At 42.3% G+C, this 7,710-nt stretch overlaps 1 long non-coding RNA gene across 1 annotated transcript in view; it reads left to right on the top strand.

Moving 5' to 3' along the window:
- The first annotated feature begins 3,582 nt into the window (after positions 1-3,582).
- The window catches only part of LOC115342952, a 36,561-nt gene continuing 32,433 nt past the window's right edge, over positions 3,583-7,710 (top strand). The window contains exons 1-2 of the long non-coding RNA XR_005932688.1: positions 3,583-3,864; positions 7,237-7,392. This is a non-coding gene — a long non-coding RNA (uncharacterized LOC115342952). The remainder of the gene's footprint in view (positions 3,865-7,236; positions 7,393-7,710) is intronic.

The raw sequence follows: 7,710 nt of genomic DNA, 5'->3' as shown, positions 1-7,710 counted from the left end.
CAATGTTGTCTTCAAATTCGCTGGGGTGAAAAATGTCATAGGTATCATTTCTGTAGTTGGCTCCACTAAGTACATTAATATATAGTAATCTTTACAGTTGCTGGCTCTAAGATCTAAGCAGGCTGTAATCAGACTCAGGGTCTTTGCTAGCATTGGACTCACTGCTATGTCAGGGCTCTAGTTACAGATTCCACCAGCTCCCCATGAAGCAACATGTAAAATGAATATGAATATTCAAGACTCCTTTGTTAAGAGCCCGGGCCAGCCAGACTTCACAGATACCAGCCTAGACCTCAGAAAATGCTGTGTTTTTGCAAACCATGATTTGTATGGCAATAGCAAAGAATTGTAAAGCAAACTTACACAGTTAAATAGCTATAACTCTATCCAGTAATAAATGGCATTACATTATATGGCAAGACTAAACACCATTCCTATTGTCTTATTTCACTCAAAGGTCTCAAATTATTTTACACAAATAGATACGCTTTACCACAACTACTTTACAGATGGGGAAACTGAGTCACATTGGCAGAACTGAGAAACAAAATTGGAGTACCTTGCTGCTCAGGCTGGTAACCTAGCAATGACATTATATATAAGACAAGCCTTGCAGTGTATTTGTGGTATAACTTTGAATTATATTTACAGTATAATCTATTGATGCCATAACATTCTTCACCATTCAGTTCTGGAGGTTCTGCCATCAGCATGTGTGCCTGATCTCAAAAAGACCCTTCATGGTATTGCAAAGGTGCCAGAGTGACACAGAGCGTTAGCACCTAGATTTGTCTGCAAGATACGGGTCCAAACGAGGGATGAGGGAGACTGCAGTCTACCCTGCTTCACATTACACATCGTTTTATGATTCTGACCATGTTACTAATGCAGCTTTGGATTGGGTAAAGTCCGAATGCCTCTAACAGTGGCCCTATTTCTGAAACGCAGCAGAGGGTAGATCACAAGCATAACTCAAGTGATGAAATTTAACAAATTAAACTTGGTGAGGGGGTAAATAACTCATCTGAAGAGCCAGCTGGCCAAATAATCCAGCTCCAGAGATCTCCCCTTATTACTCTGTGTGATATTACTACACAGTACATTTAGCAAGAAGCTTAGGGGAATCAGTGCTGTATGCCATAGCTACGTATTTAACCCGTCAATGACCTGACGACAAAGCTTGCTTAGCTCTCAGAAGCTAATCTGGGTCTGTTTGGGTATAGCAGACTGTGAGAAGAGGTAAATGGGAGTCCCCTTTCACAGTCTGTTTTCTGTTCTGGAAGAAAAAGGGGCTTTGCCATCTACTTTAGCAGAAATCATTAAAGTGCAAATCTCCCTGCTGCATATTTCTGGCACATTGAATGAGATGAACAGCTGAGACCCTGGTCACTTGAGCCTGTTATTATTCCAGATAGAGCTGGAAGTTGGGAGTAGCGGCAGTTGTTTAACATCTTCTGTTGAGAGCCCATGTTTTCAGCTAGTTATATGATGCCAAACTTTAAATATTGAGGCTGAAATCGTAGGGGGGGGGGATTCACTCTGTGCAGTCAATTTTTGGAAGTGTCTGAAAAAAATGGTGCAGCTATTTCTGAGCTGAAGGTCAGAAGATAAAATAGGTTTTTTGACCATGTTAAAAATATCTCAGCTGTTTCATTAAGGAGCTCTAACGTCTCATAATTTGGGGCAAGTAAGATTTTATCGGGATGATGGTTTGGATCAGAATGTGCTTTTGTCAGAAAAAGTGTGCTTTTGTCAATGCCGTTTCAGACTTACTCAGTTGCATGCTCCTTTAAGGGAAATAGGTCCAGTGTGACAGATGAGACATGTGATGCCAATAAAGGAATAAAAGGTAGTTAGCAAAGGAAGGGGCATTAAGGAGGCAGGTGTTCTACAAGCAAATAAAAGCTCTGTAGGAAAAAGAGCTGTTCTGGCTGGTGTTTAAAGAGGGTGTTTCAGAGGAGGAAGTATTAAGCTGAAGAGAGCAGCTTATCAGTTGAGAAACTCTAGCCTGTAAACCTCGAGCAGAGGTTGTGTTTTGGCAGAGCAATTGAAAGCTCTTCCACAGCAAGTGGCTCTTTAGTTAGGAGTGGGAAAAACAATACAAAAAAAGTGAGCTTGCTGTAGTGGGAGTTCGCTGCCCTTTGGTGTTGCAGTCACAGACTAGTCTCAAAGTGTGGAGAGGTGAAAATGGGCCAGGATGGGGTTTGTACTGCTTTGAAAAGGTAAAGTGTGCTTCAGTATAGCAAGCTTTTGATGAAGTAATCTTAGAGGAAACTTGCCTGATAACCGCCAGATTTATTAGCCTCTGCAAAGGCATCTACTGCTGCCAATGATCTATAGATGTGCCTGTAAATGACTGAGTAATTTCTGTGGATGCTTTATCATTCCTCGGTTCTCGTGTGTTGTTTCATGAGCTGGGAGCCCTGCTTGGTCATGCTGCTGCAGAGCCTGGTGGAGCTTGGTCAGTCACTGTGCTGGGGTGACAAGCTTCCAGGAAAGCTCCGAAGTTCTAGACTATCAAGCTCACATGACTTTGAGTAAAGCTGTTAACTTCTGCTGTGAAGCAATAAAGAACAGCTGTACAGCAGCTGGGGTTCTTAGTAGAAAATAAAATTACTGTCTTGTGGCTTCTGGAAAACCAGACTGTAAAAATCGTAACAGTAGTTCTTAAACTGGTGTGGGAGAGAGTAAGAAAGAGAGGCTTTGTTATGGCTATTGAGGCAAGTCAATGACTTAGCTACTTAAGGAGTTCTGGAGCTGCAGTTGTGCTTGAAGTTGGTTTGTGGTTAAGTGTGCTCACTTGAAGCCTTGAATGGGCCCGATAGAGGGAAACTTCCAATCCAGTTTAAGAAGTTTAGATTTACTTTTGCCTGTTTAGTATTAAACAATGCTACCTCTGTGCATCCAGACAAACTGCGTTTAGAGGCTGGAAAGCTGATCTATGCAGGACCCCCGTTGTAGCGATGGCAGGTGATGTTCCTAAGACCTGACTGCTCTGGTGTCCTGTCTGGACAACTTGGCTCCTAAAGAGCCTAGCATCAACGTAAAGCTGAGACACTCCAAGGGAGAGAGTATTAGAGTAATACTGCCTCTTAAGAGCTTCTGTTTCTATTGTTTGTCGACTTTCCTTTTTAAACTGTAGCTTTTAAGCTGTAGATATCATGTCCAGTGAATGCCTCACAGGTGTGCAACTTGAGTGGGGCAGGAATGTATGTTAACACAGCTGACTTGCTGTGAAGCTGGAGTGAATGGCATTACTAGCTAATTCAATTACCTCTCTGCTGCTATCCCCAACCAGTCATGGGACTAAAACACGACTTAATGCCTCAGTGTAAAGTTCTGTCACCAAGACTAGATGAGTCCTTCAGCAGCATTGCTGCAGTAATGATGCAGTCTGCCATCGCTCAGCAACCAGGATGCAGCTGAACCACCAATATGCCATAAAAGCAGTGATGAGGGGAAAGGAGTTGGGGGCTGGGGAGGAGGAGAGTTAATCTTCACCAAGTACTCTACCTGAATCAAAACAGAACTGATCAATCAAGTAAGCTGTGCCTAATTTCTGCCTTTTGTTCTAACAGAGTGATGCTCTCATCAGCTTGATCAGCAGATTAAAGTGCTGGCATCTTCCCCAGGAATTCCTGCACTGGGACAAACTGCCTTCAGTCACCTTTTCAGTCTGGGGCTAAGTGAGGATGGAAATGGAAGTTATAGGCTAAACATGCTGTTTCTTCATTGTAATGTAGAGAAACGTTATCTTCATCTTGTGCAGGAGGGCAAAGGAAGCTAGGAAGCTTTGCTTATCTTTCAGTAGCTGAAGACATTACTTGTGGCTCCTGAGGACCTCTTAGTGCATTAACTAAAAGAGTAAGTTGTACCTATCCTATCTGAGGGGGGAAAAAAAGAAAAAAATCATAAAGCAACTACTGATCCCCATTGTTGTAGATATGTGGAGATGGACTAAAATCTGTCTGCTCAAAATAAGCAAAGGTAGTTCACAGATGAAGTGATGCCTCCTCTCTGCCCTTGGTGTTAACAGTAATCATCTTTCCTTGTTCGTTCTCTAACACGAACATCCAAATTGATTCAGAGCTTCAGCAGTTTTGAGTCTGTATCATAGTAGGTTAACTTACTTCAGAAAGAGGCAAAAGGCAGGTAACTTGTGTTGATGTCTGGCTGGCTCTGACAGCTTCTGGAGTGCTCAGGAATTAGAACTGTAAGCTTTTGAAGGCTTAGCTATTCTGTGGCAGTACTTTGTCCCCTGAACAATGCTGGCCTTCTCCAAACTCCTTGGGGCTGGGTAAGAAATTACTTTTCTTGGCTTGTGATGTAAAAGGTGGACGGACGACAGGCATGTAGGAAGTGCTGTAATCATTGAGCTACCTTAAGTTCCCCAAAATATACTTGACTGGAGTTTAGTAGTCACTGTATCTTAGGTAAATATTGATTGATTAAGATTGACACACTGAACTTCTGAAATTAATAATGATATTGTTGTGCTGGTAATCAGTTTCCTGATTAATTAGTATTAGACATATTGTCCTAGATTAAAACCAAACCCAAAAATTAATAGTATATAAATAACACACTCATGAGAAGAAACCTTCAACTACGTGGAGGCTTCGTAGTCTAGGAATATCTTAGCTCTTGCTTTGACGTTCACATCTTCAGTCCTAGGTTTTTATCATTCTGAGTGGACAGTGCGACACTGAATGCCAGTATTCACCTTTATATTGAATTCGTATTGAGTGATACAGGTTTAACCATTGCAGCAGGGTTATTTATTCCATCCAAGAAGTTTTGGAAACTGTAATAAAAGCAAAAGCACTATCTACCAACCACCTTTATGTTCTAACATAAATAGTGGCCTAGGCAGTATCTGATGGCATAATACTGCAGCAGAGCTGTCTTGCACTTCATGTCAGAAAGCTGAGCAGCCCAGGACTGCTGCACTCCATAACAGCTGAACTGCATGAATACAGCTGAGGAAAGTCAAAGGTTTCCTCAGAACATCTCACAGCTGAACATCCCTCTGCCCTTATCTCAATGCCACATTAAGATTAGACTGATTGATAAAATTGAAAAACAAAACCCTTCATCATAACATATTTGTTCTGTAACAAAGTGAAATGCACCAAAATGCATAACCCTGTTACTATTAATGGACTGTGTTGCAGCAGCAAATTGGTGCAGAGTTTGGGATGGTATGTGGTGTTCGGTGCATTCATTCCTTGGCATATTGGATACAGGCTGTGCGTTGGAGCTTTGTTTCATTAAAGCGGTGCTTTTTCTCATCTTACCTACTACAGATTAACTATGTGTTTCTGGTTTGTACAGTGAGCGGCCTTGAAGTATTGCGAAACACTTCAGTAAATCAATGTTTTCAAAGCCTTGGCAAAGATGTATAAAATTTCAGTAAGACTTTTTGACGTTCAAGGGAGTCTCTTCTCGCTGCTGGTTTTAGCCTACTTTGAGGTGTCACAGAAGGCCTGCGGAGGTAGTGGGCTTTCTTACACTGAGAATATCCTGCCTGTTAATGCTAACTCTGCCATGCAGTAGGTGCAGCAGTACAATGCCTGTAGCAAGGCACAAGTAACTATAAATACAAAGCTGAATACCCAGCTTTGTCTCTCTGTGCTCTTCTGTGGTGGCGTAAAACCAGAATAATTGAGTATGCTATCTTATGCAACAGGTATAAAGAAGTAAGAACTGACCCAGTCCCCTGAATCCTAGGCTAGACCTCTGCTGAGTGGGTGGTAATGACTGGCATGCTGGATGCAGATCTTAATCTGCATATACTATATCTCACCTGACAAAGAACAGGTATCCTCTGTGTTCGTGTTATGGAACTGACAGGCAGGTGTAAGTGGTCCAGTCAAAAAGCTAATCTCCAAATGGAAAAGCAATGAAGGTGAAAAAGAAGAAAAACATTTTCCAGTCAGTGCCAGGACTCTTTTGGATACAGATAATCAGCATATCTGAAAACTTGATCTAAAAGCTTTCAAGGGTGGTACCAAAAGGCAATAATAAATTTAGATTGACCCTGATGTACACTTGGCATTTTGCTATGGTGCATTGAAGTATGTGGATGAAAAATTAACATGTTTCAAAACTATCACTCTGCAACTGTTGGTTCCAGAGCCAGCTTGCTGTAGAGCTCTTGCCCACGTATTTTAAATGCTGCCTGGTTCAGTTGTTCCCCTGGCAATATCCTTCAATAACCTTGAGCTTAAACTGGCTTCCCCTTCCTCAGTCTCGCTTAGCACTGGATACCGGAATAACAGAACCAGAAATCATTAGTAACTCGAAGATGTAAAGTGAAGTCTCTTCTCTGGACACTAGTTCTTTTGTTCCATAATGCTGATTCTCACCTCCGTGACACGGAAGGAAAATGGACTAGCGCATGTTGTCTCTGTGCTCATTAAATCTCTCTGCCGTGAAAACAGGGGCTGAATCCACCACGAAATACAGGGGTCTACACACCTTCGTTAGCTGTAGCCTTTTGATGGCTTAATCAATGGAATAGTTGAGGGATAAATTGTGCATTCTGTCGAGCCAATAAGAGGCAGGAATTAAATGTACACAGGGCAAAAAGCTCTTCTAGGCCTCAGCTGGTTTAAAACAACATAGCTTTGCTGAAGTTAGCGATAGGTCTTTGGATCAGGCTTTACACTGGTCTGTGTATCAGGAAAAAAATCGGACCTGTTAAATGCTTGTGGAAGGTGTGACCTTTTTTGGTTTTTTTCAAATTTAATATTTATATCTGCAGTTTCTGTCTGAATTCTTGATATGGTTAACGCTGGTGTTGGCAATACCATGGAGAATGAGATTTTTCCCTGTTATTTTTGCCACCCCTGTCCTTACTGATAGAGTCGAAGAGCACTCTCCCTGCATCTTTCTAGCTTCTGCTTGCCTGAGAAGCCACTGCTGACTTCTGAGTAAGTGCCAGCCTGCACCCCAAATTTAGACTAGCTCAGGTGGGAGCAGAGAGGCTTCTGCAGATGTCCGATTTGCTTTTCAATTTTGCTCTTGCAAGAGCAACATCACCAGGTGAGAAAACCTAGCAGGCAATCAAATGGCTCAGTCTCCACCTTGTCAGGAAATACGGCTGTACAGAGAGCGAGCGCTTGCTTTTTAGACACAATCCTATAGGATCAGGGTTCTTGCAGTGTCAGGGATTTAAGAGTTTTTAACTCCCCCTCCCCCCCTTTTTTTTTTTTTCCTTGCTTGTCTGAACAGCTCTGGGCTCTCCCGGCATCACTTCAGTGCAAGGACCCGTCTGACACTACTTATGCCAGGTCCTGCCTCCCTCACAGGAGAAGCAGTCTGCAACTTTTGCTGCTCTAGACAACGCTTCATCTCTGAGAAAACAGAGCTCTACAGAGTGGATTTGGGGTAAGAAGAGAGAACTTCGGAGGGAGGGAGGGTTTCCTAACCTGCTTTAATGGAAGCTCTTGCCTTTGCATGCTTTTAGGAAGGGAGGCATTTTAAAGAGGCTGTGGTTCTTCTTCCTGCAGGGTTGTCTTTTGTAATTGATAAATGATTCAAAAGTCCAACTTCTGGTGTGTGCTTGCTAATCAAACTTCGTTCAGTTCGTTTCCTCTCTGCCTTTTTAATTCTCCTTGGGACCAATATGAGGGAGGCTGAATCAGTGAGATCTTTTTCAATCTGCTTTTTTAAAACCACCAAAAACCCAACCAAAAAAAAAAAAAA

Source organism: Aquila chrysaetos, chromosome 6 (genome assembly GCF_900496995.4).
Source record: "Aquila chrysaetos chrysaetos chromosome 6, bAquChr1.4, whole genome shotgun sequence".
Taxonomy (NCBI): domain Eukaryota; kingdom Metazoa; phylum Chordata; class Aves; order Accipitriformes; family Accipitridae; genus Aquila; species Aquila chrysaetos.
The sequence above is the reverse complement of the archived record's forward strand: the minus strand, read 5'-3'. Positions and strand labels throughout refer to the sequence as shown.